Source organism: Aquarana catesbeiana, linkage group LG08 (genome assembly GCF_042186555.1).
Source record: "Aquarana catesbeiana isolate 2022-GZ linkage group LG08, ASM4218655v1, whole genome shotgun sequence".
NCBI classification, from domain to species: domain Eukaryota; kingdom Metazoa; phylum Chordata; class Amphibia; order Anura; family Ranidae; genus Aquarana; species Aquarana catesbeiana.
Window position 1 is genome coordinate 49658605 of NC_133331.1, and position 23712 is coordinate 49682316.

The window sequence follows — 23712 nt, forward strand, 5'->3', positions numbered from 1 at the left end:
CCATACCCTGTGCCCTTCTGTGCCCAGTACCCTGATGTGCCCCATACTCTGTGCCCTGCTGTGCCCCGTACCCTATGCCCTGCTGTGCCCCATACCCTGTGCCCTGCTGTGCCCCGTACCCTGTGCCTTTGTCCTGATGTGCCTCATACCCTGTGCCCTGCTGTGCCCCATGCCATGTACTCTGCTGTGCCCAGTGCCTCATACCCTGTGCCCATACCCTGATGTGCCCTGCTGTGACCCTGATGTGACTAATACTCTGCACCGTGCTGTGCCCATACACTGCTATGCCCCATACCCTGTGCTCGAATCCGGATGTGCCCTGCTGTGCCCCATACCCTGCACCCTGCTTTGCCCCGTACCCTGTACCCATGCCCTGCTGTGCCTCATACCCTGCTGTGCCCCGTACCCTGTGCTCATGTCCTGATGTGCCCCATACCCTGTGCCCTGCTGTACCCCATACCCTGTGCCCTGTATCCTGATGTGCCCTGTACCCTACTGTGCCGTGTACCATGTACCCTGATCTGCCCTGTACCCTGTGCCCTGCTGTACCCCATACCCTGTGCCCTGTATCCTGATGTGCCCTGTACCCTACTGTGCCGTGTACCATGTACCCTGATGTACCCTGTACCCTGCTGAACCATGTACCCTGCTGTGCTCTGTACCACGCTGTGTGCCCTGTACCCTTCTGTGCGCCCCATGCCCTGCTTTGTGCCTTGTGATAAGCCTTGCTGTGTACCCCATGTTATGCTGCTTGCCCCATGGTGTGCCCCATGCCCAGTCGTGAGCCCCTTAAAGTGCCCCATGTTCTGCTGTGAGCCCCATGTCTAAGTTTTGCCTAAGGCCTCTCAAAGCCTAGAGCCGCCTCTGACCTCATCATCAGTGCTGCCCATCAGTGCCACTTGTCAGTGGCATCTGTCAGTGCCCATCACAGCCACCTGTCAGTGCCCATTACAGCCGCCTGTCAGTGCCCATCAGTGCCACCTGTCAGTGCCCATCAGTTCCACCTATCAGTGCCCATCAATGCTGCATATCAATGCCCATCAATTCTACATATCAGTGCCTCCTCATCAGTGCCCATCAGTGCCACCTTATCAGTGCCAACTGATCAGTGCCCATCAGTGCCGCCTCATCAGTGCCCATCAGTGCCGCCTCATCAGTGCCCATCAGTGAAGGAGAAAACAAAGTTTTATAACCGAAACGAAAAAAAAAAATTTTTTTCAAAAATTTTGTTTTTTTTTAGTTTGTTTAGCAAAAAATAAAAACCCCAGTGGTGATCAAATACCACCAAAAAGAAAGCTCTATTTGTGTGAAGAAAATTATAAAAATTTAGTTTGGGTGCAGTGTAGCATGACCGCGCAATTGTCATTTAAAGTGCGACAGCGCTGAAAGCTGTAAATTGTCCTGAGCAGGAAGAGGGGAAAGTACCCGGTATTGAAGTGGTTAAATGTGTTCCTTTATTTTCACCTGGTGATCCTGCCAAAGACATGATTCCTGTCCCAGGCTGACAATGCTTACTCACTGTACTGTACAGCATTGCCACCCTAGAACAGCACTACAGAACACCTACCCCTTTTCTCACTTATATAACAAAAAGGGGAGGTGTTGTAGTCCTTGGAGATTGTTGTGAACAATGTACTTGATAAGTCAGCCCAAGCAGGGAGCAGAGGAAGATATCAGTTCACAGGATCAACAGGTATTTTTTGCACTTATTAAGAGATATAAAAAGATGCTTTCAATGGTATATTTAACAGATCAAAAGAAAGCAAATATGAGAAGTTTATAGTACAAGATTTTATACTTTTTCATCTGTAGGGAAAGACTGCCAAGATGTAATGTTACTGTAGAGATATTATTGGATATATGGACTGTTTGCAGTATATGAACACATGACCCTGTATAGATTTCACCTTCATGGATGTGGAGAAATTAAAATGCTGAATGTTGGTCTCAATGCCTCTTTTCAGTGGTAGATGACCTAGCAGCATGCAATCACCTGCGCAGCTACAAATATTACACAGAGAGCATTCTCAATCCTGAAGGGTTCATGGGGTACGCTGCATCATCCTACAATGCCTTCCAGAAGGTAAGTTCAGAGCCAATATGAACTGTGACCAAAAACAGCTAAATTAGGGGGGACTTGTGAGCAGGGAGGAGACCATCTGGGTTCTCTGCTTATTATCCATGTGGAGCTTTAAGAACCAGAAGAGAAATACAAAACTATGGTGAATGCTATTGTAAGACCCCCAGATATACAGTGCCTTGAAAAAATATTCATACCCCTTGAAATTTTTCCACATTTTGTTACAACCAAAAACGTAAATGTATTTTGTTTTGATTTTATGTGATAGATCAACACAAAGCGGCACATAATTGTGAAGTGGAAGGAAAATGATAAATGGTTTTTAACATTTTTTACAAATAAATATGTGAAAAGTGTGGCGTGCATTTATATTCAGCCCCCTTTACTCTGATACCCCTAACTAAAATCTAGTGGAACCAATTGCCTTCAGAAGTCACCTAATTAGTAAATAGCATGCACCTGTGTGTAATTTATTCTCAGTATAAATACAGCTGTTCTGTGAAGCCCTCAGAGGTTTGTTAGAGAACCTTAGTGAACAAACAGCACCATGAAGGCCAAGGAACACACTAGACAGGTCAGGGATAAAGTTGTGGAGAAGTTTAAATCAGGGTTAGGTTATAAAAAAAATATTTCAAACTTTGAACATCTCATGGAGCACTGTTCAATCCATCATCTGAAAATGGAAAGAGTATGGCACAACTGCAAACCTACCAAGACATGGCCGTCCACCTAAACTGACAGGCTGGGCAAGGAGAGCATTAATCAGAGAGGCAGCCAAGAGGCCCATGGTAACTCTGGAGGAGCTGTAGAGATTCACAGCTCAGGTGGGAAAATCTGTCCACAGGACAACTATTAGTCGTGCACTCCACAAATCTGGCCTTTATGGAAGAGTGGCAAGAAGAAAGCCATTGTTGAAAGAAAGCCATAAGAAGTCCTGCTTGCAGTTTGTGAGAAGCCATGTAGGGGACACAGCAAACATGTGGAAGAAAGTGCTCTGGTCAGATGAGACCAAAATTGAACTTTTTGGCCTAAAAGCAAAATGCTATGTGTGGCGGAAAACTACACTGCACATCACCCTGAACACTCCATCCCCACCGTGAAACATGGTGGTGGCAGCATTATGTTGTGGGAATGCTTTTTTTTAACAGGAACAGGGAAGCTGGTCAGAGTTGATAGGAAGATGGATGGAGCTAGGGATGAGCTTCGTGTTCGAGTCGAACCCATGTTCGACTCGAACATCGGCTGTTCGATCGTTCGCCGAATTGCGAACGTTATGGGCCGTTCGCGCTAAATTCGTGTGGCGCGTCACGGCCCATAATTCACTGCGGCATCGCAGTGCATTGCTGGCTGATGATTGGCCAAGCATGCACTATGACCCGCATGCTTGGCCAATCACAGCGCTGTCAGTAGAGAGAGCTGTAATTGGCCAAAGCCAGGGTGGCTTTGGCCAATTATGGCTCAGGGGATTTAGTACACACCCCACACTATATAAGGCCGCCTGCACGGCGGCCCTGTGTAGTGTGTGTTCCGGTGTGCTGAGAGATAGAGAGAGAGAGAGACAGTGTCATTTGATTTGAGTTAGATAGATTAGGCAGAACAGTCAGTCAGTTAGCTGCACTTACAGTGTATTGTGTATATATATGCATCCCAGGTGTTGCATATATATATATACACTGTATTCAGTTTAGCTAGATCCGTTCCTGTTATCTTCTATCTAGACTATTTACATTTAATGCAGTGCGTCCTGCTCACAGTGTTCAGCTAGATCCGTTCCTGCTATTTACATTTAGTGCAGTGCGTCCTGCTCACAGTGTTCAGCTAGATCCGTTCCTGTTATCTTCTAGACTATTTACATTTAGTGCAGTGCGTCCTGCTCACAGTGTTCAGCTAGATCCGTTCCTGCAATTTACATTTAGTGCAGTGCGTCCTGCTCACAGTGTTCAGCTAGATCCGTTCCTGCTATTTACATTTAGTGCAGTGCGTCCTGCTCACAGTGTTCAGCTAGATCCGTTCCTGCTATTTACATTTAGTGCAGTGCGTCCTGCTCACAGTGTTCAGCTAGATCCGTTCCTGCTATTTACATTTAGTGCAGTGCGTCCTGCTCACAGTGTTCAGCTAGATCCGTTCCTGTTATCTTCTAGACTATTTACATTTAGTGCAGTGCGTCCTGCTCACAGTGTTCAGCTAGATCCGTTCCTGCAATTTACATTTAGTGCAGTGCGTCCTGCTCACAGTGTTCAGCTAGATCCGTTCCTGCTATTTACATTTAGTGCAGTGCGTCCTGCTCACAGTGTTCAGCTAGATCCGTTCCTGCTATTTACATTTAGTGCAGTGCGTCCTGCTCACAGTGTTCAGCTAGATCCGTTCCTGCTATTTACATTTAGTGCAGTGCGTCCTGCTCACAGTGTTCAGCTAGATCCGTTCCTGCTATTTACATTTAGTGCAGTGCGTCCTGCGCACAGTGTTCAGCTAGAGCCGTTCCTGCTATTTACATTTAGTGCAGTGCGTCCTGCTCACAGTGTTCAGCTAGATCCGTTCCTGTTATCTTCTAGACTATTTACATTTAGTGCAGTGCGTCCTGCTCACAGTGTTCAGCTAGATCCGTTCCTGTTATCTTCTAGACTATTTACATTTAGTGCAGTGCGTCCTGCTCACAGTGTTCAGCTAGATCCGTTCCTGCTATTTACATTTAGTGCAGTGCGTCCTGCTCACAGTGTTCAGCTAGATCCGTTCCTGTTAAATTCCTACTGACCGGCAGGCTTGTCTGGTTACAGTATATAAAGCTACCTGAAGAAAATTACAGGTGTTCTATTTGATCCTATTAGTACCACGGTCAGGCAGCTAGACTATTTACATTTAGTACAGTGCGTCCTGCTCACAGTGTTCAGCTAGATCCGTTCCTGTTATCTTCCTACTGACAGGCAGGCTTGTCTGGTTACAGTATATAAAGCTACCTGAAGAAAATTACAGGTGTTCTATTTGATCCTATTAGTACCACGGTCAGGCAGCTAGACTATTTACATTTAGTACAGTGCGTCCTGCTCACAGTGTACAGCTAGATCCGTTCCTGTTATCTTCCTACTGACAGGCAGGCTTGTCTGGTTACAGTATATAAAGCTACCTGAAGAAAATTACAGGTGTTCTATTTGATCCTATTAGTACCACGGTCAGGCAGCTAGACTATTTACATTTAGTACAGTGCGTCCTGCTCACAGTGTACAGCTAGATCCGTTCCTGTTATCTTCCTACTGACAGGCAGGCTTGTCTGGTTACAGTATATAAAGCTACCTGAAGAAAATTACAGGTGTTCTATTTGATCCTATTAGTACCACGGTCAGGCAGCTAGACTATTTACATTTAGTACAGTGCGTCCTGCTCACAGTGTACAGCTAGATCCGTTCCTGTTATCTTCCTACTGACAGGCAGGCTTGTCTGGTTACAGTATATAAAGCTACCTGAAGAAAATTACAGGTGTTCTATTTGATCCTATTAGTACCACGGTCAGGCAGCTAGACTATTTACATTTAGTACAGTGCGTCCTGCTCACAGTGTTCAGCTAGATCCGTTCCTGTTATCTTCCTACTGACAGGCAGGCTTGTCTGGTTACAGTATATAAAGCTACTTGAAGAAAATTACAGGTGTTCTATCCCAGCTTAGTGCAGCTACAGGCCATTAGTATGTCTGGAAGGCCAAGAAGGAGAGGCAGACAGTCACAAGCCAATAAGAGAGGGCAAGCAGGCTCTGTGTCTAGTGCTGGTCGTGGAGACGGTGCATCCTCATCAGCACGTGGCCATGGGACACGCTTGGCCTTTTTTTCGGCAGCTGGCCATGTTGAGCCGCAACATGCGGAAGACTTGGTCGAGTGGATGACCAAGCCGTCCTCATCCTCCTCATCCTCTCTCACCCATGCCCAGGGTGCTTTGTCTGGCAAAGCAGCGGCCTCTTCCCTCAGCTCAATGTCATCAGTGACTCCTTCCCTAGCTCCACCATGTCCTCATGAGGATTCCCTCGAACTGTTTGACCACAGTGTTGGGTACATGCTCCAGGAGGATGCCCAGCGTTTGGAAGGCTCTGATGACGATACTGAGCTCGATGAAGGCAGTAACATGAGCGCGGACAGAGGGGGTGCCCAAGAAGGACAGCAATCTGGCAGTCATGCTCCCCCTGCTGCAGCATACTGCCAGGTTTGCTCCAGTGATGAGGAGGGAGGGGATGATGAGGTCACTGACTCAACGTGGGTGCCTGATAGGAGAGAGGAGGAGGAGGAGGAGGAGGAGGAGGAGGAGGAGGCGGCAGCACATCACCAACGAGGCAGGATGCCCTCCAGGGGCCAGCCTAAGGGCAGCACATTGACTGCATCACACCCCAAAGCTCCACATGTGCAGGGCGCTGCAGTCTCTGCGCGTTATTCAAAAAGTTCTTTGGTGTGGGCCTTTTTTGAGACGAGTGCATCAGATCGCACCGCTGCTATTTGCAACATATGTCTCAAGCGTATCTCGCGTGGCCAAAATATCTCCCGCTTGGGTACCACATGCTTGACCAGACATATGTTGACCTGCCATGCAGTTCATTGGCAAGCGTATCTAAAAGACCCACACCAAAGAACAAAGAGGATCTCTCCTTGCTCCTCATCAGCTGAGATTTCCAACCCCACTAGACCTTCAGTCCTCTCTGAGACCTGCAGTGAGAGGAATGAAGGTGTAGAATTAGGTGTGTCACAGCCAAGTACTTGTGGGCAATCTGCTTTTGGTACACCGACGTCAGATTGTACCAGGCAAATTTCCCTGCCCCAGCTGCTGCACCGCCGAAAGAAGTTTGCTCCCAGCCATCCACATGCCCAGCGGTTGAATGCTAGCTTGGCAAAATTGCTAGCACTTCAACTGCTGCCTTTTCAGTTGGTAGACTCTGCCCCCTTCCGTGAGTTTGTGGAATGTGCGGTTCCTCAGTGGCAGGTACCCAAACGCCACTTTTTCTCACGGAAGGCGATTCCGGCTCTCTACCGGCATGTGGAAGGCAATGTCCATGCCTCGCTGGACAGGGCGGTCAGCGGTAAGGTGCATATTACCGCTGACTCATGGTCCAGCAGGCATGGACAGGGACGTTACCTAAGTTTCACGGCGCATTGGGTGACTCTGCTGGCAGCTGGGAAGGATGCAGGACAAGGTGCAGTAGTGTTGGAGGTTGTTCCGCCACCACGCCTCCAAAATGCTGATTGTGACACACCTCTCTCCTCCACCCCCTCCTCTTCTTCTTCCTCCATGGCCTCTTCCTCGGAACCAGCGGTGCTCCGTAGGCGTTCAAGGGGCTACGCAAGTACGCAGGCCAAAAGATGCCATGCGGTGCTTGAGCTGGTGTGCTTGGGGGACAGGAGCCACACTGGGGCAGAGGTTCTGTCAGCTCTGCAGGGGCAGGTTCAGAGGTGGTTGACGCCACGCCAACTTAAGGCAGGAATGGTGGTTTGCGACAATGGCACCAACCTCCTCTCTGCCCTCCGACAGGGACAAATGACCCATGTGCCCTGTTTGGCTCACGTCCTTAACTTGGTGGTGCAGCGGTTCTTGGGCAGGTACCCGGGCTTACAGGATGTCCTGAGGCAGGCCAGGAAAGTCTGTGTGCATTTCCGCCGGTCATATAATGCCAGTGCTCGGCTGACGGACCTCCAAAAGGAGTTTAACCTGCCCAAGAACCGCCTAATCTGTGACATGCCCACCAGGTGGAACTCAACGTTGGCCATGCTGCAGCGGCTGCACACGCAGCAGAGGGCCATAAATGAGTACCTGTGCGACTATGGCACCAGGACAGGGTCAGGGGAGCTTGGTTTTTTTTCCCCACGCCAGTGGGCCATGATCAGGGATGCATGCACTGTCCTGTCACCATTCGAGGAGGCCACGAGGATGGTGAGCAGTGACAGTGCATGCATCAGTGACACTGTCCCCCTTGTCCACCTGTTGGAGCACACGCTGCGTGGAATAATGGACAGGGCACTTGAGGCAGAACAGAGGCAGGAAGAGGAGGACTTCCTTAGCTCTCAAGGCCCCCTTTATCCAGACAGTGTTCCTGCGTGCCCGCCGATCACACAGGAAGAGGACGAGGAGGAAGAGGAGGAGGAGGAAGATTGTGTCAGTATGGAGGTGGAGCCTGGCACTCAGCATCAGCAGCAGTCTTTAAGGGATCAGTCCCAAGAAACACATGGACTTGTACGTGGCTGGGAGGAGGTGGCTGCGGACCATGTCGTTCTTAGTGACCCAGAGGACTCCGGACCGAATGCCTCAGCAAACCTACGCTGCATGGCCTCCCTGATCCTGCAAAGCCTGCGTAAGGATCCTCATATTCGTGGTATCAAGGAGAAGGACCAATACTGGCTGGCAACCCTCCTTGATCCACGTTACAAGGGTAAGGTTGCGGACCTTATCTTGCCATCGCAGAGGGAGCAGAGGATGAAACATCTTCGGGAGGCCTTGCAGAAAGGTCTGTGCAACGCGTTCCCAGAGACTGGGAGGTTACAAACTCCTGTTTCTGGACAACGTGTTGCTGAGGCTTCGGTCAGTCAAAGAAGGAGCGGTGGAGAAGGTGGCCGTCTGACCGATGCGTTCAGACAATTTTTTGGTCCGCAGCCCCAAGGTATGATCGGTTCCAGCAACCATCGCCAGCGTCTGTTTTACATGGTGCAGGAATACCTAGGGGCAAGATCAGACTTGGACACCTTTCCCACCGAAAATCCTCTGGGTTACTGGGTCTTGAGGATGGATCACTGGCCAGAGCTTGCACAGTATGCAATTGAGCTACTGGCCTGTCCTGCATCCAGCGTTCTTTCGGAACGCACATTCAGTGCTGCTGGAGGCGTGGTAACCGATCACAGGGTGCGTCTGTCCACCGACTCGGTCGATCGGCTGACCTTCATAAAAATGAATGAGTCTTGGATCACCACCAGCTACCAAGCACCTGATGCTGATGTAACCGAATAATTTTTTTTGAAATCTCAGATCCCTTCAAAGACTGCCTATGCTGATGCTGAGTGACTATCCCTGAGTAATTATCCTCTTCCTCCTCAATCATCACGCTGATAGCTTGTAAGAACATTTTTGGTTCTGGGCGCCACCACCAGTGCCTAAGGCACAATTTTTCAGCCCCTGTTTAACAGGGGCGTGTAATTACAATTTTTGATGTAATACTTTGCAGCAGGGCTCGTTCCTGCATTCCAACTAGAGTGTCTGTGAGGGGTTGCAGTGTTGTGGCACCAGCACCAGTGCCTAAGGCCCAATTTTTCTGCCCCTGTCTAACAGGGGCGTGTAATTACAATTTTTGATGCAATACTTTGCAGCAGGGCTCGTTCCTGCGTTCCAACTAGAGTGTCTGTGAGGGGTTGCAGTGTTGTGGCACCAGCACCAGTGCCTAAGGCCCAATTTTTCTGCCCCTGTCTAACAGGGGCGTGTAATTACAATTTTTGAAGCAATAATTTGCAGCAGGGCTCGTTCCTGCGTTCCAACTAGAGTGTCTGTGAGGGGTTGCAGTGTTGTGGCACCAGCACCAGTGCCTAAGGCCTAATTTTTCAGCTCCTGTTCAACAGGGGCATGTAATTACAATTCTTGATCTAATATTTCACAGCAGGGCCCTGTGAGGGCTTACAGTGTTGTGGCCACAGCAACACCTAAGGCCCAAATTTCTGCTGAGTATATAGGGCAGGACCCTACTTTCAAACATCTAACTTACAAACGACTCCTACTTGCAAACGGAAGGAGACAACAGGAAGTGAGATGAAATCTACCCCTAGGAAGGGAAATTCTCTCCTGTAAGAGTTAATATGGGAAAACAAGTTCTCCTTTCCACTGATGCTTTCCAATCCTTGTTCCACAAAAAAACCCAAATTTTCAAAAAACATTTTTCATTGGGACAAAAAAGTGAGGTGAAATCTTCTGAAGAGGAGGAAAGACAGCAAAACAAATGTCACAGGGGTGATAACCCTTCCCTATGTTTTCCAAAAAGCTTAGAAAAGATTTTTTGGCTGGAGCTAAACACGTTAAAAATGTTCAAAATTACAAACAGATTCTACTTAACAACAAACCTACAGTCCCTGTCTTGTTTGCACCGCCTGTATACTGCTGTTCAGAGTATATAGGGCCTGGTGGCCCCACACCTTTCCTTATTTTAATTTGGGTGCGGGGTTCCCCTTAATATCCATACAAGACCCAAAGGGACTGGTAATGGACTGGGGGGTACCCATGCCGTTTGTCTCACTGATTTTCATCCATATTGCCATGACCCGACATGACATTAAACCCGCAAGCAGTTTTAAATGAGATTTTTTCCTTTAAAAATGACATTTGGTGCAGGGACTGTTCTAAACATGGGAAACACGCGTCACTTTACAGGCATACTATAGACACCCCCCAGGTACGATATTTAAAGGAATATTTCACTTTTTTTTTTTTACTTTAAGCATCATTAAAATCACTGCTCCCGAAAAAACGGCCGTTTTTAAAAGTTTTTTTTGCATTGATACATGTCCCCTGGGGTAGGACCCGGGTCCCCAAACCCTTTTTAGGACAATACCATGCAAATTAGCCTTTAAAATGAGCACTTTTGATTTCGAACGTTCGAGTCCCATAGACGTCAATGGGGTTCTAACGTTCGTGCGAACTTTCGGTCCGTTCGCGGGTTCTGGTGCGAACCGAACCGGGGGGTGTTCGGCTCATCCCTAGATGGAGCCAAATACAGGGCAATCTTAGAAGAAAACCTGTTAAGAGTCTGCAAAAGACTTGAGACTGGGCGGAGGTTCATCTTCCAGCAGGACAACGACCCTAAACATACAGCCAGAGCTACAATGGAATGGTTTCAAAGCATAATCATGTGTTAGAATGGCCCAGTCAAAGTCCAGGCCTAAATCCAATTGAGAATCTGTGGCAAGACTTGAAATTTGCTGTTCACAGACACTCTCCATCCAATCTGACAGAACTTGAGCTATTTTGCAAAGAAGAATGGGCAAAAATATCACTCTCTAGATGTACAAAGCTGGTAGAGACATCCCCAAAAAGACTTGCAGCTGTAATTGCAGTGAAAGGAGGTTCTACAAAGTATTAACTCAGGGGGCTGAATATAAATGCACGCCACACTTTTCACATATTGATTTGTAAAAAATGTAGAAAACCATTTATCATTTTCCTTCCACTTCACAATTATGTGCCACTTTGTGTTGGTCTATCACATAAAATTACATTTTTTGTTGTAACATGACAGTGTGGAACATTTCAAGGGGTATGAATACTTTTTCAAGGCACTGTAGATCCCCTTTTTAATGTAATACAGTATTCCTATATAGGGAAACGTGTATTTAGGTATTGAAGAAAGCTTTAGAGTAGGGATGGGTGAATCTGTCTAGGTTCAATTTTCGGGGGGTTGGTAAATCCTAATTGAAAACCCAAACTTAACAGTGAATCCCACTGAAGTCAATGGGAGGGCATACCTTAATACTAAATTCTGGCCATTTAAGGCTAATAGGCAAGCTATTGTCTAAAAATGAGAGCAGGGTACTGCCATGGGGGACACTTAAAGCAAAAAAGTTTTTAAAAATACCATACAGTAGGGAGAAGGTTATTTCCTGTGTTCTTTTCCAATAATGTTTATTGAGTTTGACAGGTAGAAAATACAATATACATTCCACAAGATTTGAAAAATAGAAACATATCACGGCCAACATGACCTGCGAAAATTTTATATAAAGAAAATATCAACTCCACTATCTCTGCATGAAGTGAACTTGGCTGTCTAATTGTTCACTTCCAATTCACTTTCACTCACATACAGATTTAGGCATTATATAGAATGTCATTAATTTGGAGTTATAGCTGTTTAGATACATATATTCGTTGTCCCTAGAATTATCTCTACATTGCTTATGTACTTGTTGGAGAGAAGGAGATAGGCAAGGGCCCCACCAGCCACCCCCGGTGGGATCTCGCTGTGGAAGGGAGGGCCCCAACCGCCCTCCTCCCCACCTTATGACCATTAGGCCATTTGCCACACATTGGTCTTTCACATAAGATACTAGGATAACAACAATGGAAAGGAAGATCTGTCTAGAAAAGGAAAGGATATGAGAGAAGAAGAGAGAAAAAGAACAGGTGAAAAAGAAAGAGGGAAGAGGGGGGGAAATTGAGTGCAACCCTGTAGGTCTCCGCTAGGTTCTACTAATTACTCATAATCCTATAGACAGATATGACAACCACGGTTCCCAGATCTTATCAACAGCTGGCTGTTTATCCAATAAAATTGCTGAGAAGCGTTCATTAACCACTTGAGCCCCGGACCATTATGCTGCCTAAGGACCAGAGGTCTTTTTCCAATTTGGCACTGCGTCGCTTTAACTGCTAATTGCGCGGTCATGCAATGCTGTACCCAAACGAAATTTGCGTCCTTTTCTTCCCACAAATAGAGCTTTCTTTTGATGGTATTTGATCACCTCTGCGGTTTTTATTTTTTGCGCTATAAACGGAAAAAGACCGAAAATTTTGAAAAAAAATGATATTTTCTACTTTTTGTTATAAAAAAAATCCAATAAACTAAATTTTAGTCATACATTTAGGCCAAAATGTATTCGGCCACATGTCTTTGGTAAAAAAAATGTCAATAAGCGTATATTTATTGGTTTACGCAAAAGTTATAGCGTCTACAAACTAGGGTACATTTTCTGTAATTTACACAGCTTTTAATTTATGACTGCCTATGTCATTTCTTGAGGTGCTAAAATGGCAGGGCAGTACAAAACCCCCCCAAGTGACCCCATTTTGGAAAGTAGACACCCCAAGGAAATTGCTGAGAGGCATGTTGAACCCATTGAATATTTATTTTTTTTGTCCCAAGTGATTGAATAATGACAAAAAAAAAAAAAAATATTTACAAAAAGTTGTCACTAAATGATATATTGCTCACACAGGCCATGGGCCTATGTGGAATTGCACCCCAAAATACATTCAGCTGCTTCTCCTGAGTATGGGGATACCACATGTGTGGGACTTTTTGGGAGCCTAGCCGCGTACGGGGCCCCGAAAACCAATCACCGCCTTCAGGATTTCTAAGGGTGTAAATTTTTGATTTTACTCCTCACTACCTATCACAGTTTCGGAGGCCATGGAATGCCCAGATGGCACAAACCCCCCCAAATGACCCCATTTTGGAAAGTAGACACCCCAAGCTATTTGCTGAGAGGCATATTGAGTCCATGGAATATTTTATATTTTGACACAAGTTGTGGGAAAGTGACACTTTTTTTTTTTTTTTTTTTTGCATAAAGTTGTCACTAAATGATATATTGCTCACACAGGCCATGGGCATATGTGGAATTGCACCCCAAAATACATTTAGCTGCTTCTCCTGAGTACGGGGATACCACATGTGTGGGACTTTTTGGGAGCCTAGCCGCGTACGGGGCCCCAAAATCCAATCACCGCCTTCAGGATTTCTAAGGGTGAAAATTTTTTATTTCACTCTTCACTGCCTATCACAGTTTCGGAGGCCATGGAATGCCCAGGTGGCACAAACCCCCCCCAAATGACCCCATTTTGGAAAGTAGACACCCCAAGCTATTTGCTGAGAGGCATGGTGAGTATTTTGCAGCTCTCATTTGTTTTTGAAAATGAAGAAAGACAAGAAAAAACATTTTTTTTTTCTTTTTTCAATTTTCAAAACTTTGTGACAAAAAGTGAGGTCTGCAAAATACTCACTATACCTCTCAGCAAATAGCTTGGGGTGTCTACTTTCCAAAATGGGGTCATTTGGGGGGGGTTTGTGCCACCTGGGCTTTCCATGGCCTCCGAAACTGTGATAGGCAGTGAAGAGTGAAATCAAAAATTCACGCCCTTAGAAAGCCTGAAGGCGGTGCTTGGTTTTCGGGGTCCCGTACGTGGCTAGGCTCCCAAAAAGTCTCACACATGTGGTATCCCTGTACTCAGGAGAAGCAGCAGAATGTATTTTGGGGTGTAATTTCACATATTTCCATGGCATGTTTGAGCAATATATCATTTAGTGACAACTTTGTGCAAAAAAAAAAAAAAAAAAAAAATGTGTCTCTTTCCCGCAACTTGTGTCGCAATATAAAATATTCCATGGACTCGACATGCCTCTCAGCAAATAGCTTGGGGTGTCTACTTTCCAAAATGGGGTCATTTGGGGGGAGTTTGAACTGTCCTGGCATTTTATGCACAACATTTAGAAGCTTATGTCACACATCACCCACTCTTCTAACCACTTGAAGACAAAGCCCTTTCTGACACATTGTTTACATGAAAAAGTTATTTTTTTTTTTTGCAAAAAAATTACTTTGAACCCCCAAACATTATATATTTTTTTAAAGCAAATGCCCTACAGATTAAAATGGTGGGTGTTTCATTTTTTTTTTTCGCACAGTATTTGCACAGCGTTTTTTCAAACGCATTTTTTGGGGAAAAAACACACTTTTTAAAATTTTAATGCACTAAAACACACTATATTGCCCAATTGTTTGTTGAAATAAAAAAGATGATCTTAGGCCGAGTACATGGATACCAAACATGACATGCTTTAAAATTGCGCACAAACGTGCAGTGGCAACAAAATAAATACATTTTTAAAAGCCTTTAAAAGCCTTTACAGGTTACCACTTTAGATCTACAGAGGAGGTCTACTGCAAAAATTACTGCCCTCGATCTGACCTTCGCGATGATACCTCACATGCATGGTGCAATTGCTGTTTACGTTTGACGACAGACCGCCGATTGCGTTCGCCTTAGCGCGAGAGCAGGGGGCGACAGGGGTGCTTTTTTTTTTTTTTTTTTTTTTCTTTATTATTTTTCTGCTTTTTTTATCTTATTTTTAAACTGTTCCTTTCATATTTTTTTTTTTAATCATTTTTATTGTTATCTCGGGGAATGTAAATATCCCCTATGATAGCAATAGGTAGTGACAGGTACTCTTTTTTGAAAAAATTGGGGTCTATTAGACCCTAGATCTCTCCTCTGCCCTCAAAGCATCTGACCACACCAAGATCGGTGTGATAAAATGCTTCCCCAATTTCCCAATGGCGCTATTTACATCCGGCGAAATCTAAGTCATAAAATGCTCGTAGCTTCCGGTTTCTTAGGCCATAGAGATGTTTGGAGCCACTCTGGTCTCTGATCAGCTCTATGGTCAGGCTGAATCATCGGCTGCATTCTCAGGTTCCCTGTTGAGACAGGAGAGCCAGAGAAAAACACGGAAGACGGTGGTGGGGGGGGGGCATTCCCTCCCACGGCTTGTAAAAGCAGTCTAGAGGCTAATTAGCCGCTAGGATTGCTTTTACATGAAAGCCGACCTCTGGCTGAAAAGAATGATACCAAGATGATACCTAAATCTGCAGGCATCATTCTGGTATAACCACTCAAAGTCGTGAATGGCGTACCTGAAGACAAAAAAATGGTTAACAATAAAGCACAGTAAACGGTAAAGTATAAAAAATTGCATACCTGAAAAACAAACATGATAAAACATAATAACAATAAAACATTGAAGAATAGAATACAGTAAAAAAGAGCAGAACAATAGAGAGAGAATAGAGAGAGAGAGAGAGAGAACAATAAAACGACAACTATTTTTTTTTATTTTATATATATATTTTTTTTTTGACACTTTTTTTGTAACTAACTTTTATAACGGTAACCGGTTCCAGGTTCGGGTCTCACAAAATGCGATGGCATCTTGGGAGACCCTGTGAAAGTGTGCCTAGTCTGTGCAATGCTGTACCCTACGCTAATACTCAACTAGTGAATGGTAGCGTTCAAAACATTCACCAATGCAAAGACCAGGATTGTCAGGACAGAAGGGACAATAATAGTGGGTGTCACGCCTATATCCGCGCTTGCTGCAGACACAACATCTTTTTTGGGGGGGTTCGTTGGGTAGGGGTACTCGGGAGGACATAAAGAAAATGCCTCTCATGCAGCCGACTGCATTTGGTTGGGGATGTGAATGGGGGAAGTACGGGCGCTGCAGAAGTGGTGGGTTCCCAATTAGGATTGGCCAATGCAGCAGGAAGGGCATTATGGGCACGACGGGCCTGTGTTTGTCTTCTTGGTGGCAGCGGGACACTACTTGTGCTTGCCACCTCACCAGCTTGAACTGCACTTATGGGACTCGCCACGTCACCAAGTGTTACTGCAGTGCTGGTTTGACTACGACCGGGGTGTACTAGGCCGCTGGTGCTTGCCAGTTCACCAAAACGCTACCAAAAAAACTGTTAGCGATCGCAGGGATCAGGCCTGACTCTGCGAACGCTGCAGTTATGCGTTTAGTGTTTTGTAAGTGTCAGTGATCGATCGATACTGCACTTGGGTGGGCTGGGCTGGGCCGGGCGGAGGGGCAAAACACAGGTGCTAGCAGGTATCTGGGCTGATCCCGCTAACACTGCGTTTTTGGGAACCCTAAACTGCTGGGGACGCTAGTATAGATCTGATCGGATCAGATATTGATCCGTTCAGATACTATACCACTAAGGGAGGTGTATGCTGCGTGCGTGGGTGTTAGCGGTACTGGCGCTAACCTGACGCTGCCTGGGGCTGGTGCTTGCCAGTTCACCAAAACGCTACCAAAAAAACTGTTAGCGATCGCAGGGATCAGGCCTGACTCTGCGAACGCTGCAGTTATGCGTTTAGTGTTTTGTAAGGGACAGTGATCGATCGATACTGCACTTGGGTGGGCTGGGCTGGGCCGGGCGGAGGGGCAAAACGCAGGTGCTAGCAGGTATCTGGGCTGATCCCGCTAACACTGCGTTTTTGGGAACCCTAAACTGCTGGGAACGCTAGTATAGATCTGATCAGATCAGATATTGATCCGATCAGATACTATACCACTAAGGGAGGTGTACGGTGCGTGCGTGGGTGTTAGCGCTACTGGTGCTAACCTGACGCTGCCTGGTGCTTGCTTGCCAGTTCACCAAAATGCTACCAAAAAAACTGTTAGCGATCGCAGGGATCAGGCCTGACTCTGCGAACGCTGCAGTCATGTGTTTAGTGTTTTGTAAGTGACAGCGATCGATCGATACTGCACTTGGGTGGGCCGGGCGGAGGGGCAAAATGCAGGTGCTAGCGGGTATCTGGGCTGATCCCGCTAACACTGCGTTTTTGGGAACCCTAAACTGCTGGGGACGCTAGTATAGATCTGATCGGATCAGATATTGATGCGTTCAGATACTATACCACTAAGGGAGGTGTATGCTGCGTGCGTGGGTGTTAGCGGTACTGGCGCTAATCTGACGCTGCCTGGGGCGACGCATATCACCGCCGGGCGATCAGGGGGCTAAACCTTTATTCGGTAATAAACGGCGGGTGCCCTGACACTATAAAAAATAAACGAACTAACCAGCGTCAACCGTAACGTTTATACGGTGATCAGTGGTGTAAGGGTTAACTAGGGGGCAATCAAGGGGTTAAAACATTTATTCGGTAGTATATGGGGGTCCCTGACGCTATAAAACGCTGACAGCGAACCTAAATATTTACCTCACTAACTAGCGTCACCAGCGACACTAATACAGCGATCAGAAAAATGATCGCTTAGCGACACTGGTGACAGGGGGTGATCAAGGGGTTAAAACTTTATTAGGGGGGGTTAGGGGGGTATCCTAGACCTAAATGGGGGTAATACTAACTGTCCCAACACTGTAACTGTCACAAACTGACACTATGCAGTAATCAGAAAAAAAAAAAAAAAAAAACCTGCTGGTGTCAGTTTGTGACAGGGGGGGGGGTGATTGGGGGGGGATCGGGGGGCGATTGGTGGGGGGATCGGGGTGTTTTGTATGCCTGGCATGTTCTACTGTGTGTGTAGTGTGTTGTGCACTTACATTGATGTCTTCTCCCCTCGGCGCTGGAACGGAATACCGAGCCGAGGGGAGATGACATCATTTCCTTTGCTGCTGTTTAGCATACAGCAGCAAAGGAATGTTCCCATTGGCCGGCGGCGATCGCGAGGGGGGGGCCACGAACGGATGGCCTCCCCCTCATCTCGGATCGCCGGGGAACAGAACGGGACCGCCTCGGGCACCGGGGGGGGGTCCGATCGGACCCCCCACCCGCGGAAGGCAAATCACGTACATGTACGTGATTTTGCTTGCCCGTGCCGCTTTGCCGACGTAAATCGGCGTTAGGCGGTCCTTAAGTGGTTAATCATGATCCACGTCAACTTCGCTTTCACCAAGTCAAAGGGGATTAAGGGCTTTTTCCAAGATCTAGCAACTGCAATTCTAGACGCCGTGAAAATAAAAGATATGAGTCTTTTTGTGTGCCCAGGCACTCTCTCCACTTGGCCCCCCAGCAGCGCCTGTTGTGGAGATTTGGTTAGATTCACTTGGTTAAGTGAGTAGATAAAGTTATGAATGCGTATCCAAAATCGCCTGACTTTAGAGCAAGTCCACCATGTATGATATATTGTACCTTCTTTACCACAATCCCTGAAACATAGTGGGGAGGTGCCTAGGACATATGTCGCTACTCTCGCCGGTACCATGTACCACTGTAATAGGACTTTATAATTCGCCTCTATTAGTGAGGTATTTATATAAGATTTTGAGGCAAATTGTGCAATTTTAATCCATGTATCCATTTCCATTGTTACCTCTATATCCTGTTCCCACTTATGCATATAAAATAATTTTTCCGTCTTTGAGGTCAAGATACTATATATTTTCGATATGTGACCTGTATGCTTATCAAAGGACCTGCACAGGTATTCCATTGGGGTGGAAGTCGTGATATCATACGTGCAATATTTGAAGGTAATGATAGAATTCTGTATTGGGTAATTGATATTTCCCTATGAGGGTTTGTTTCAATAAGATGCCTCTGTGGTCACACATATCGGCAATACGTATCAGACCCTTGTTGGTCCACCATGAAAACATGTGAGGATTAAGACCCGGGGTGAAATCTGGGTTACCCGGGCTAAGGGAGAATGGTTGCAACGGAAAGCAAAAGGCTTTTGCATTCTGTCCCATAAACTTAATGAAAAAGATAGTGTGGGGCACATTATAGTTGGTCTGTCTTTCATACGTAGCCACAACAAGTGAATAATTGGTTTTATGGGATAGGGGGATGATTCAATTTTCATCCAGGATGGTTGAATTTGCATAGAGTGAGATTGAATTAATTGGGCTAGCTGAGCTGCCTCAAAATATTTGACCAGGCCTGGAACCCCCAAACCTCCTCTCATTTTGGGGGTATAAAGAGTTTGCTTATTCACCCTAGGTCTTTTATCCCCCCCAGATAAACTTCATCATCTTATTCTGAAGAACCTTAAGGTCGGGTTTGTTGATAGCTATCAGAGAAAATTGAGTACTGTCCGTGATACTTTTTTAATTTGCACTAACATACAATTTTTCGGGACAAGCTTTTGGGGTATGTCCCCTTCTTCAAGGTCCAAGCAGTACTGATTCACAAATTTTTAAGCAGAATGTTAAAGAAGAAGAAAAAAAAAAAAAAAAGAGAAAACCAAACACATACAAATCAATGGTAATAAAGATAGCAGTTAGTGAGATAAGACAGAGGGAGAGCTATAGAATGCAGAGGGGGATCTCACCAAACCACAAATACACGGCTAAGGATGTGACACAGCTCATTGAATTCATTCTTACACACAACTACTTCACTTTCAATAATGACATCTATCTCCACTGTATGGGTACTGCTATGGGAAGCAAAATGGCACCCCAATATGCAACTTATTTATGGCTGACCTGGAGGACAAATTCCTGAACAGCATACAACAAAAGCCATACAGATATTATCGTTACATTGATGATAGCTTCATGATATGGACTGAAGGTGAATAAAATCTAAACCAATTCTTCTCATTGATCAACACTGTTCACCCATCTATCAAACTAAAAATGTACTATTCGAACACACATGTCAACTTCCTGGACACTACAGTATACATCAGGGATGACAAGCTTCACACGTCGATATACAGAAAACCGACTGACCGATGCAGCTATCTTCATAGTTCCAGTTTTCACCCCCAACACACTAAACGGGCCATTATACACAGCCAGGCCATCAGATACCATCGAATTTTTTCAGACCCAGAAGACAGAGATAAACATCTCAGAACACTGGCAGACTCCTTCCATAAGAAAGGTTACAAAGACAAAACCATCAACAACAGCATAAACACAGCCTTGAAAACCCGAAGAGAAAATCTCCTCCAATACACAGAGAAAAAAACAAATAACCGAGTACCTCTAGTCACCACATACAACCCAGCACTTGAAGGGATCAAAAAGATAATCAAAGATTTACAACCCATTATAACAGAGGATGAAACTCTGAAAGGAATATTCCAACAACCCCCATTATTGGCTTTCAGACAACCACCCAACCTCAGACACAAACTAGTCAGCATGAAACTTCACTCTGATTATGAAGTCACAAATAATGGAAGCAAACCCTGCAATAAAAAACGCTGCAAACTATGCAACCGGATCAATCTATCCAAAAGTGTTACACACACAAATGGGATCTTCAATATCATGGGATCTAACAACTGTACCTCCAGTAATGTTGTGTACCTCATCCAATGCAAAAGGTGCTGCAAAGGATCTTATGTTGGTGAAACAGGACAGAAGTTGCAAGCGAGGATGAATTTGCACAGACATACCATCAAAGAACATAAAGAAGACAGTTTATGCACACCTGTGGGACATCATTTCTCACAACCAGACCACACTATAGAAGACCTCTATGTTTTAGTTCTTAAAGGGAATTTCAGAACTATCCAGGAAAGGAAAACGTTTGAACTAAGAATGATACTTCTTTTTGACATGAAAAAAAATGGCCTGAATTTAGATATTGGTTTCCTTACACATTATGCTAAAGTTTTATGACCCCTCTGTGACTAGTATCCCCCCTGCATTCTATAGCTCTCCCTCTGTCTTATCTCACTAACTCTGCTGCTATCTTTATTAATATTGATTTATATGTGTTTGGTTTTCTCTTTTTTTTTTTCCTCTTCTTTAACATTCTGCTTAAAAATTTGTGAATCAGTACTGCTTGGACCTTGAAGAAGGGGACATACCCCAAAAGCTTGTCCTGAAAAATTGTATGTTAGTGCAAATTAAAAAAGTATCACGGACAGTACTCAATTTTCTCTGTCACAATTGCACTAATACGGCTACAATCATATCAAGTTTGATAGCTATCGGAAGGGTTCTAAACAAATACAACAGTCTCGGTAAGAGGTTCATTTTTAAGGAATACAGTCTGCCGAACCACGACGGTGGATTATTGGCCCATCTCAGAAGATCCTCTGTCAATTTCCTTTCCTTCAAAAAATGCTACTTGACCCGTATTGAGGGCGTAGTATGAGATGAGTGTGATAGCATGTTTTATTTTCCCCGCCACCATGATATACCTCCCCTCCTTATCCCTTATGACTGTAGTGGGAGTAAATGGGACCCTCTTTGCTATATAAATCGCTACCCCACTTTTCTTATCTGGACCGTTTGATAAGTAAAATGTGGGATATCTAGCATTTAGGTATCTGGGGACTGAGGTACGCGAAAAATGCGTTTCCTGGAGGAGCAGAAAATCTATACCTAGTTTATGGTAATTTTGGAAGGCCATAGCCCGTTTCGTAGGGGAATTTAGGCCCTGAATATTATGCGTTAATACATAAAACATTATGGTTCGGCAGACTGTACTCGCCTGTTGTAGATATCCGCCGTCTCCTCCGAGATGTGAGAACTTCGGTGAATCTCTTCTAATTTCGGATACAGGTGTGCACTCAAGGGAATAAAGAAGACAAAGAAAAGAAAGAATCGAAAATTAATGTTGGGATAAGGTATACTGGACCAAGGTCTACCTTTTACCTTGAGATTAAGAAATAACGACAGCTGACATAATAATAAAAACATACTCATGAAGGTCCGAGAAACTATAGTCTCCATCGGGTTGAGTGAGGTTGTCACCATCTTACTGGTAATGACAACCTCACTAGCAAGTGGCATGCGCAGCGCTTCCGCCCCGACACTTTCTGTGTAAAACATAATACTAAGGGTTGGGGGAGACTAATGAATCTTTTTGAACATACAGTGTGTTTACGTAAATAAAACTGGGGGAGCAAACTCTATCATAACTGTATAACCTCCAAAATAAAATGTCGTATTTACTTATGTTACCTTTATCCCCCCTATTTAGGAGGGGTCTTCACCCCCCCAGAAATAAGGTTGTTGTATTAACGCATAAAAGACATTCTAAACTGACTAAACTTCAGCCAACATTGCGAGTCCCAAATTACTGAAGGGGAGCCTTGGTCAGGCTTACAGTGATTTCAACTATCACCGTGAGGGATTACTTCTCAAGTAAGGGTCCTCCTGGTCATCCATCCAGTCCTGCGTTAGGGGGTAGTCTCTTAGAAGAAGATCGTTGGCGTTGCTCCCACAAAGGCGAGATTGGGCAGCCTGAATCTTGCTGTGCTTTGGGGGAAGGTGATTCCCTGGAGATCAAACCGAGGCTCATAAGGATGTCTTCTCCATCCGGAAAATTGGCAAAAGAGTATGTCTTTCCCTTATAGGTGAATGACAAGCGAAACGGAAATGACCAACGGTATTTAATTTGGCGGTTAGTAAGCTGTACCAATAGTGGTTTCAAGGCACGTCTTTTTTGGATAGTCAATTGTGAAATGTCCGCAAATATTTGTATTGGATGACCCAAAAGGGTAATTTCGCCCCTGCCACGGGCTATGGACATTATTTTTTCCTTAATTCTGTAGAAATGCGGGTTGACTATGACGTCTCTACGTAGGCCATCTTGTCTTGGGGCCGTCAGGGCTCGATGAACTCGATCGATTTCCAGGTGATGTGGTGAGATGTCAGGGATCAAGTCCTGCATGAGAACATGTACAGCATCTTCAAGGTCAGTCACCACTTCCAGTAGGCCGCAAATTCTGAAATTATAACGCCTGGACCTATTTTCTTGATCTTCTATTTTAGCGTTTGCCTGGTCTGATTGATCCTGTAACGAAGAGATCATGCTCGAATTCTGATTAACCCTCCTCACTGTGCCATCCATCTTAGATTCAATAGTGTCCAGTCTTTCACTCATGCCATTAAAATCATGCTTCATTTTAGCTGTAATTGATTGGCAGGCTTCAGTTAGTTCTTGCTGCAGTAATGCTGAAAAACGGGCTAACAGGACAGAGTCCCCCGAGTATGGTACAGGAGGTGGAGGGGGTTGATCGCTCCCTGTGCTGTTTTGGCTCAAAGCAAGTTCAGCTATTTCAGCCATATTCCTATCCATGGAAGAGGCTGGGGAATCAGCACTGTCCATCCCCTCCCCCTGATAAGTATGGGAGGGAGAGAGAGAGAATCGTTGAGACTCATGCTTCTGTGACTGAGCCATGTCTTCCTGTGATTGGGAGGAGAAGGGGTCTTGGACTCTGTCTGCTCGAGCGACTGCTGCATTATGAGGTGAGACTCTGTGCAGGGAGGGCCAGGTCACACTGGGTCCCGCTCACCTGCTTGGCTGTGTTCGTCTCCGTCCTCCGGACCAACGCCATCTTGGATGGGGAAGGCCCGTCTGCCACCGCTGATGTGTTCCCCAAACGGAACGAATAGCTGGAAGGCGGGGGTTTCT

At 45.5% G+C, this 23712-nt stretch overlaps 1 pseudogene; it reads left to right on the forward strand.

Annotated features, from left to right (window-relative positions):
- The window catches only part of LOC141106664 (pancreatic lipase-related protein 2-like), an 85006-nt pseudogene that overhangs the window by 18047 nt on the left and 43247 nt on the right, over window positions 1-23712 (forward strand).